This window comes from Marmota marmota, unplaced genomic scaffold (genome assembly GCF_001458135.2).
Source record: "Marmota marmota marmota unplaced genomic scaffold, marMar, whole genome shotgun sequence".
Taxonomy (NCBI): Eukaryota; Metazoa; Chordata; class Mammalia; order Rodentia; family Sciuridae; genus Marmota; species Marmota marmota.
In genome coordinates, this window is record NW_026000221.1 from 23136826 (window position 1) to 23147013 (window position 10188).

General features: G+C 43.2%; 1 long non-coding RNA gene across 1 annotated transcript; it reads left to right on the forward strand.

Annotated features, from left to right (window-relative positions):
- The first annotated feature begins 553 nt into the window (after positions 1-553).
- On the forward strand, positions 554-9516 carry LOC125612973. Its single transcript, XR_007343469.1, has 6 exons — positions 554-780; positions 928-1017; positions 3847-3921; positions 4075-4212; positions 4900-5052; positions 7304-9516. It is a non-coding gene; the product is annotated as an uncharacterized LOC125612973 (long non-coding RNA).
- The last annotated feature ends 672 nt before the right edge of the window (positions 9517-10188 follow it).

The window sequence follows — 10188 nt, forward strand, 5'->3', positions numbered from 1 at the left end:
CGTTGTGTTTTTTAATTTAGCATTTTCTCTCCTCTCTTAGCAAGCAATTACACTAGTTTTGAAACATTAAGTTTGTAACCTACCCTCACAACCACTCCAGGTCTTCTTTCAGGTAGTAGTACACTGCTTCACAGGCAGTGCAAGTATTTTACAATAATAAAATGCTCCTACTTTCTCCCATTCATCTCCTTGCCATTCATTTAACTTAAACATAAATGTGTGTATGTGTGTGTGTGTGTGTGTGTGTATGCATAATCAGATACTACTATTCTGTTACCGCTATGATTTTGAATAGTCTTTACCTTTAGGTCAATGAAAAATAAAATAAATAATTTTTTTTAAGAGAGAGAGAGAGTATTTTTTAATATTTATTTTTCAGTTCTCGGTGGACACAAAATCTTTATTTTATTTGTATGTGGTGCTGAGGATCGAACCCAGCGCCCCACGTATGCCAGGCAAGCGTGTTACCACTTGAGCCACATTCCCAGCCCAATAAATTTTTTATTTTACCTTCACTTATTCCTTCTCTAGTGGTCTTCCTTTCCCTTTTCTTTCTTCTTCCTCATCTTTTTTTTTTTTTTCCTTTTTTGTAGATCCAAGTTTCTAGCTGTCAGGTTTGTGCACATTAAGTCCCTGGTGGTTGGTGGATTACAGATCAGGTTTCCTACCTGCTCCTGTTCCCACCGAGCTACCTGTTCTCGTATGTCGGTCTCTGTACGACCGGTCCGTCTCTCCAGTTTTGGGGACAGCAACTTGCCCTGTGACCTCACTCAGGCAGATGTAAGACAAGTTGATGATTTTTCAATTGGTCCAACTTTTTACTTCTTAGAATGGGGGTGTGGCTTTTAAGGTCTTTACTTGCCAAACCGGGAACTGGAAGTCTGCAAACACATTTTTTTGTTGTTGTTTTGTTTTTGTTTTCATCAGCCTATGACAGAAAAAGAAAGAAAGAGAAGCAGAAAATGAAAGAAAGCATTGAGAGACGTTCCCAGCAACTGGACATTGCACAAGAACCAAGTATGTGATTCTATACTAAATAAAATCTCTCTACGGCAGCCATAGTTTGGATCTTGAATGTCCCCAAAAGGCTGTTGTGTTAAAGGCTGGTCTTCAGGGTGGTGCTATTGGGAGGCAATGGAATCTTCAGGAGGTGAGGCCTACTCACTGGGGGCTGTGGCTTCAAAGGTGATTGTGGGACCCTGATCTTTCCCAGTTTCCTTTGCTCCTGGGCTTGTGAAGTCAATGGTTTTGCTCCGCCATATGCTCCCTCCATGCTGTGCTGCCTCGCCACAAGCCCAAATCAATGGGGCCAACTGATGATGAACCAGAATCTCCAAAACTATAAGCCAAGATAAACCTTTTCTCCTTATAAGTTTACGATCTTGGGTATTTTGTTGTAGCAACAGAAAACTAACTAACACAAACGGCAGATTAGAAATTGGAAAGAAAAGAAAGCAACAACAATTAGTCCTTCACTGCACAGACAGGAAGATGGGACCAGGAGGCAGTCAAGAAAGGGAGAGGGTGACAACTGGGATTGTATCCCATCCTTCCAGTTGTCTAGGAGTTTCCTGAGATCCCAGGAAGGTCAAGCAGTCCAGCATGCTTAAGCAAGGATAAATATGAGTGTGCGGGGTGGATGTGGTGGACAGAGCAGACCCTCACCACTCCCCATGACCTCGCTCTTGCTATTAGAGGGACCTTCCTAAAATGAGATCCAATCATGTCATACCCTTAGTTAAATTCTTCAGAGATGCCCTCTGCCTAACACTCCTCAATGTCATTCCCAAGGTCCCACCACCTGACTGACACACTCAAACAGCTGCTTCCCACCCTCCAGCACATCTGCCCTTCTCATTTTCCTAGAGCAGACCTGGTGCCCTGCCACCTCCAGGCCTGAGCTTCTGCTCCTTCTTTGGTCTAGAAGGTTCTTCCTCCTCTTGGCCTTTCCAGGCAACAGTCCATACTTCCTTTAACATCTGTCTTCTTTATTTATTTTTATTATTTTGTGGGCGCATGCAGAGGATTGAACTCAGCTCCTTGCACGTGCTAAACATGCACTTCGCCATTGTGTTCTTCTCCCAACCGACATCTGCCTTTTTGAGACTTTCACACACTTGAGGCCAAATGCACAGAACAGGCCCAGGGGCTCAGTCAGTCCTGAGTGAACCTGGAGCCAGAGAGGGAGCTTACCAGTTGAGCCAAGCCTTGGATAGTTTCACAGCTGGTATCTCCACATCTGGAAAGAGGGATGTGTCTTAGACCTTTAGACAGAAGTCGTCGCCAAGAAACACTGGAGCTAGCATCTCAGTATCTGAGCTCTGGGGTGAGGTGGGGGGGCAGGGAAGAGGTTATTAAGACTGGGTGGCAGGGAGTAGCTTCCCAGCATCGAAGCTCTTTGCTGGGTCTCCATCCTTTCAGGGGAGACACTCCAGAGCAGGGATTGGTCAACTTTTTTCCAGACAGTGAATATTTTGGGTTTTCTGGACCAGGCAATCTCTCTTGAAACTACTTTGTCATTGCAGAAGCCATAGACACGGGGGTGGCTGTATTCCAGGGATATTTTCTTATAAAAGTGTTCCATTTTCAAAAACAGGCTTCAGACTAGATTCTGAAGAGAGAAAACATCCCCCTTATGCAGCGCCCTCTTACCAGCTGCCAGAGGCCTCCTGGGGTTGAAAATTTAGAGTTCCTGCCTCCCCAGGTCTTTTCTCTGTCTTAATCTGCCTCTTCTCACCAGTTGAAGAGGTCTGAAATGTCCTTCATTGGTGAAGTAAGAAGTGAATGGCGCACCCTAAGTCACCCTGTGACTCTAAAATCTTTAACCCAGGTTTTAAAAAGGCAGATGCAGGAAATTCTTATCATGAAAACATTTGGGAACTAAAACCATGCCATAGTATAATCTTGTAATGTCAGCAGTTCCTGCCTGTGTGATGGCGGACGTATGAGTTTGGGACCTGAGAATAGAATTTAACTGATCATAAACTGGGGGGAGGCTGGGAGTTAGGGGGATCCCATCCCCATGTCCATTATTCATACTCCACGGGGACAAATGCAAAGATGGCTAATATCTTTGAGGTTATAGAGTGGCGGACAGAAGAGCATTCCATAAATTTAGCCAGTAGACATTAAAGACAAGCATCCCAGCCCTTAGGTTGACATACTCTATAAAATGGCCAAACTGAATAGCTGTGTGTGTTAGCATTCCATTACTGCAGCAAATACCCAAGATAATTAACTAATAAAAACAAAAGACTTCTTTTGGCTCGTGGTGTTGGAGGTTGGGTCCACGATCTGTGGGCTCAGTTGCTTTTGGGCCTGCGGCAGGGCATTACGTCACGGTGGGAAGGACCTGGTGAAATCAAGCTTCATGAAGGGGAGGACAGAAAAAGGCTTTAAAAGAGAGGAAGGAAGGAAGAAGGGACAGGGTCCTGCTTCAAGGTCACACCCCCAGGGACCTCAGCCTCCCACTAGGCCCCCCTCTAAGTTTCCATCCCTACTCAGCACCGCCACTCTGGGGAGAAAGCCTTTAACCCATGGGCTTTGGGGGAACATTCTAGAGTCATGGCAAACCCCATGCAAATTAGAATCCAAAACAATGGTGTCCTTGAAACCCTGACCTAGCCCACGCCAGGGAAGGAGGTGACGGAGGCTGGCTCTCAACACCAGAGCCCGTTCTCAGGGGCTCCATGGAGGTCACCCTGCCACCCTCCCTCTGCACAGCCACCCATCAGTACGCCCTTTGTCAGCTTCACTGAATGGAACCACCTAGGAGTGAGGCCAGGGCCAGGGGAGCTGCTAAGCTGGGCTCTGACTTGGCTCTTGTTGTTTCGTGGTTCTGTCTAGAGAGAGAGTCTTCAGGTGACAGTCTCCTATTCTGAAAGCCAACTGGAACGAGACTTGGTTCCCACAGTCACCCAGGTACACTGCAGACTGAAGGGGGCTGGTACCTTTGAAATTTCTGAATCTTCTCCTACGTTTTAGATCTCTAGACACCCCTCCCCCCAAAGCCGACAGTCCTGATGTCGCTCATTTCTTATCTGACATCCAAACAACTTGTACATTCCATTTCAGTTCATCACCCACTCATGGAGCACCTTAACGTATCTGATGGAATCAGCAAGGTGTCCAGTGTTAGCTCATCATCGATCACACAGATGGGTAAACCAAGTCCCCTTTCCTGCATCCGCCTCTCACATGAGCGCAGTGTGTGTAAGTTCACAATTTCATAACTTTTTCTTACATTTATCTTGGGACATTTAGTTTTCCTTTTTAAAGTCCATTTGGAATGAGTTTATTGTCAATTTTGAAGAGGACTAGTTGATCTCAGTTCATTTTAATATTATGTACTTTTTTGCTTGAGTTATTTACTACGTACGGGTTTAGTTATGGACCGATTTTATTTGTCATTTTATGGCATACATATTTTCAGTGGAGACACTTAGGCTAAGCTGTATTTATTTATACCACAGTACATTAACCATAAAATGATCTAACTACAGTAAAACCACCATAATCTGGAACCCTCGGGGAGTGGGTTATTGAAGATAGCCAAGTTCTAAGAATTTAACATTAACTATTTGTGTTGGAAATCTTTGTCGAATGGATCAGACCTTTGTTTCTCATCTTGAAAACAACATACAGAGTCTCCTTTAACTTTGATGATAACTCACAGTCATTAGTGAGCGCTGGACTACGGTAACTCAATTTGCATTCAAGGACTCGTTTTTGTTTTGTGTTGAGGTAGCTCTGTTGGCCTGTTTTGTTCCTTTTAGTTATTTTCGCAGCTATTTTCGGCAGCTGTTTTGGTTCTCATTGGCATTTCACAAAGCAGTCTTCGCACTGCCTGACCTGCAGTTCTCCTTGGTCCTTCAAATGGTTGCTTTTATGCTTCTGCAGACGTGGAGGCCAGGCAACTGGACTCGTTAGAGGACAGCCGGCGTGAGTGAGAAGGGCAGCTCAGACTGTGCAGTCCTGTCTGCAGTTGCTGGCAAGCCTGCCCCGCCTGGAGTGCCCTTTCCAGTCACAGGAAGCCTCTGTTCCAGCCTCCTGGTGGGGACTGGGCAGACCCGCCCTGACACGCCCCTTCCCTTCTCTTCCCAGAGCTCTGCAGGGCCCAGGTCAGATAGGGCAGGGGAGCACCGGAGCACTGGGGCTTGAGCCTTGGACCTAAGGGGGCTAGTTAAACACACCTTACAATAAAAAATCAAGTTGAAACAGGCGAGGATGCGCACGCCTGTAATCCTAGCAGCTCAGGAGGCTGAGGCAGGAGGATCGGGAGTTCAAAGCCAGCCTCAGCAACATCGAGGTGCTTAGCAACTCAGTGACACCCTGTCTCTAAATAAAATACAGAATACGGCTGGGGATGGGGCTCAGTGGTTGCGTGCCCCTGAGTTCAATTCTCAGTAACCCTCCCAAAAAATCAGGTTTAAAATAAGCTCCGTTTTAAAACATAGTTTATTAAACGATGCCTAATCTGCGGATTCCCTGCTTTTTTCTTTCTTTTCTTTTTTCCCACAGGTGGGGTTTGAACCCAGGGCCCCGGGCATGCGAGGCCAGTGCCTATGACTAACTCACCCCCGAGCTTGACCTTCTCCTCTTCATTCTGTTCTCTTCCCTTTTGCATAAACACTTAACAAACGGCTTTTGGCTTGTGTACTTTTTTTGAGACTAAAACTAAAGCCTTAATTCTAAAAAAGCCTATCTAGTCAAAACTGTAGAGTCCATAACGATTCCAATGTTTCCTTTTGGTTTTGCACATTATTAGAGGTGCATTAGGTACATGTGTTGGGTTCTGAGCACAGTGACAATGGAAACTGTTGAAAGGGCTGGCAGGGGGCCTCCCACTGGGAGCCTCCAGGGCCTTAGGTTCACTTATGTGCAGCTTTTCGGCTTCTTGGCTTCTCGGGGATCTATCTGCACCATCTTTCCTCGAAAGGTCATCAGAGCAGTGTGGGATGATGTGGTTCCTCTGTCAGAGCCCAGGACAGCAAGGTACAGAGGGCTGGAGTGGCTGGCCCAGTGCTTAGCATTGTTAGGTTTGGCCTCAGACCCAGCCTGGTTTCCCACCATTCCTGCGTGCACAGACTGGGGAGGAAGAGGGGGCACCCGTCCTGACTCCGTAGGTCAGGGCTGCCAACCCTCTGAGCACATGGAGTGCCAGGTCACACACACAGAGGAGGGAGCTTGGTCACAGGCATGTGATCCTGAAGGGGACACTTTCTGTCATCCTGCTGTTGCCAGAGAGGGCCAGAGACTGTCTATTTGGGAGACCATCTATTTGGATTTGACAATCAGCTTCAACTGGCCAGCTGGGGGCAATAATTTGGGGATGCTGGTACTGAATATAATGGCTTTAATTATTACTCTAGATAGTAGTCCAGTGTTTTTAGAGAACTAGGTATTATTTTGTTTAGTTGTGTTATGGCTATATATTAGTTAATAGTCAGTTAATAAAATTACTATATTTTAAAATTAGGTACATAAGTGGGAATGAATTCTGATCCTTCTCTTCCTCCTCATCTTCATCCTCCTCCTCCTCTTCTTCCTCCTCCTTCTGTTTCAGTATTAGGGATTGAATCCAGGGGTGCTCTACCACTGAACTACATCCACAGCCCTTTTTAATTTTCATATTGAGACAGCATCTTGCTAAATTGCTAAGGTTGGCCTAAAATTTGCAATCCTCCTGCCTCAGCCTCCCAAGTTGCTGGGATTACAGTTGTGCACTTACCATACCCAGCTGATCCATTTCTAATACAAACAATATCTCTACGGATTGTATTGAAAATACAAGTCCTCTTAATTTTTGGATTTTAAAATATAGCTCATCTTCAATGTCAATGGCTTATTGTTTAAGAATTACTAAGGATCCCTAGCACTAAAAAAAAAAAAAAAAAAGTTGATGATTAGATGAATTAACCCGATGTTTTTGATGGTTTACTGACAGATGTTATATTTCATACAGATTCACATTTAAATAAACCTTTAAGAAATTTAGTTCGTTTTTGTTTTTTTTTCCATTTCTTTGTGGGTTTGTATGGTCAGACAGGAGATCGCTTCCCAAGACATCAGCTAAAGCCCAGAAATCTAAAATGTCATTAACCAGTTTAGTTTGGAAAAAAAAAAATCAGAAATTTAGGCTGATCTATTTATATGAACTGACGGGTGCTACCAAGTTAATCCTGTAATTAAAATTCATTTCTCAAAGATGTTACTATAATCTTAGAAATATTAAAGATTTAAACCCTAAAGATTTCTATGGAAGTGATTAAATTTTCTCAATTATTTCTCCCCTCTCTCCCAGAGTGATTAATTTCACTTTCTGTGTCTCAATCCTTGAGCCAGAAGGCTTCTGTGGAGGCTCCTGACTCAGGGAAACCTGTTTCCGGGATCATCTCGGTTAGACACACAGCTGCCGCCAAGACGTTCCCTTTCCAAGCATGGGTTTTAAATTATGGCCAATCAAGAGGCCGAGCTGGAAGAACACCTGTCAGGGACCGTTTTTCTACCAGGAGATGGTCTCTTTCATCGCATTTCACTGTAGTTCAGAGAAAGGTTCATTTGAAAATGTGGCACCTGCTTCTAGGATTCAACCTCCTCTGCTGAAACACCAATTTGGAATTGATTTCTGACGTTATTCAATAGTGAAACGAGAAACTGCGACAAAGTGTCTAAAAGGGAAGAAAGGACTTTCCCAGACTTGATTTGCAACTTTCCCTGGTGAAAACAAAAAAAAATCTAAAAAATGTATTTTTCAACTTTTCTGTGTGAATATAATTAATAATAGGAATTCTTTGGAGCAAACTTGTACAACATTGGAGGGAGATGGTGAAAACATTTCATGAACCCTGGCTGATTTTCCTGCGTTGAGATTGGTTACATTTATCTGTGAACAATGCCAAGTATTATTGATACTGACTGGTGCTTGGAGAGACTTTGAACTTGGCTCTAATGGGGAGCACCCTTAAGTCCGTTAATCGCAGGTACTTTCTCATGTCCGCACACTATATTGTGTAACTATCAGAAGACAAACTTCATTTTGCAAACTGTGATTTAATGGTAGAACAGTGTGCAGACCCGAATATCAGTTAATTTTCAAAACATTTTATTCTACACCAATTAGCTCACGTCCTGGAGGGCAGAATGACAAGAGGTTACTCATTCGCTATGTATTTAATTAATTGAAAAATGCTCAAATTGCTTTTACAGTTGTTATTAAAAAGTAGAATCAGTGTTGCCAGTGCTCAACCATAATTGGAACCCCAGGGAATTAAATATTTAGCATTAGTAATGTAACAGCACTTAGGACACAAATTTCTATTTTCGTAATGAAAGCTATACACTGCGAGTGCAAGCAGCAGAAAGGACAGATGTGACAAGCCGAGCGGCCTGGGATATTTCAATAAGACACCTCATTGGACAGCAAGTCTTACCACATTACCCGTTTGTAAGAGACCTGCAAGTTTAATTCCCAACAGAAACCCGTTACCCAAGTATTTAGATTTCTAATTGCATCAGGGACGAACAGCCGGGCAAATGTCTTGCTGTAAGGGGCTGGAAATGTAGACCGCTTTCTGAATAATCCTATATAAGTTCATGCCTTTGTCAATTTAAAAATAGCGGGACTGCCAGAGAATAAAGATCTTGTTTGTTTTAAGTTTAATTACATTTTAGGCATACATGTTTTCAGTGCTACAGTGAGAAAACTTGGATGTGGAGCTCTAATGAGCTGTAGTGGTAGACGGCTGGAGACCCTGAGGGATTCACTCCGTAAATTAACTGGATAAAAGTACTTGGTTAGGATATGGTTGATGGCTGAGCTGTTCTTAAAACCCAGTTATAGAGCTGTCTCTCACCACTGTTTTCATTCTAAACAGGCCCTGTAGAGACTTAAACAGCTGCCTGTTACAACTGTTCAACTTGTCAAAATGTATTATATTACTTCACTAATAAATAGTATTAAAGGGTATTTGACTTCGTTTCTGGTTTTCAGAGGGGATCAGGTTGATAAACACAACTGGCTTAGGTTGGCCTTCTTTTAATTTCTTTATGTCATCTAAGTAATATGGGAGGCCCACGCTTGGAATTTGCAAACATTACTTTCCTGGAGACGTAAAACTTACAATATAATATGTACAATGGAAACAATGAGTGGAGACTATTTATTACAGAGTGTTTGTTCTTGAAAGATGTATGACTTTGGCGTTCTCAGCTTACGTTCCAAGTCTTGGGAACCTCCTGCTACCCTGCCATTCTTTGAAGCGTGGCTAAACTAATTCCTTTGCCCATCATTCTATCTGTTCTTGAAAAACTTGTTGTAAGATAAATTAATTTCACAATTTTCTTTGTCTATTGTCCCTGTGTCTGGTTTTTGGTAATTTATTTTAATTGATCATGATCTCTTATCTATTCTTAAGCAATTTTAAAAACAATATATGCTTACTTTTTAAAATTTTTTTTTTATTTTTTGGTACTTGGGATCGAACCCAAGGGCACTTAATGACTGAGCCACTTCTCCAGCCCTATTTTGTATTTTATTGAGAGACAGGGTCTCACTGAGTTGCTTAGAGCCTCGCTAAGTTGCTGAAGCTGGTTGTGAACTCATGATCCTCCTGCCCCAGCCTCCTGAGCTGCTGGGATTACAGATATGCACCACCACACTGGGCCACATGCTTGGTTTAAAAGAGGAAAAAAAAAAAGGTTTTTGTTTGTTTGTTTGTTTGTTTGTTTTTAATAAACTCTCCCCCAATTCTGCTTTCTTGCCTGGCGTTCACCTTTGCTGTCTGGTTTTATTTATTTATTTATTTATTTTGGGGGGGGGACTAGAGATTGAACTCAGGGGCACTCAACCACTGAGGCACATCCCCAAACCCTATTTTGTATTTCATTTAGAGACAGGGCCTCACTGAGTTGCTTAATGCCTCAATAAGTTGCTGAAGGTGGTTTTGAACTCATGATCCTCCTGCCTCAGCCTCCCAAGCCTCTGGAATTACAGGTGTGCGCCACCACGCCTGGCTTTTTACTGACTGCTTGAAGGAGTCCTTTTACAACATTTTTTGGGCCATTACACATGTGCACATATAGGTATGTGTTCATATGTGTGTGTGTGTGTATTACATCTAGCGTATTTCAAGAACAGAATTCAGACAATTCCATAGAACTCTGCAACTTGTTTTTTTATTTCCCCAT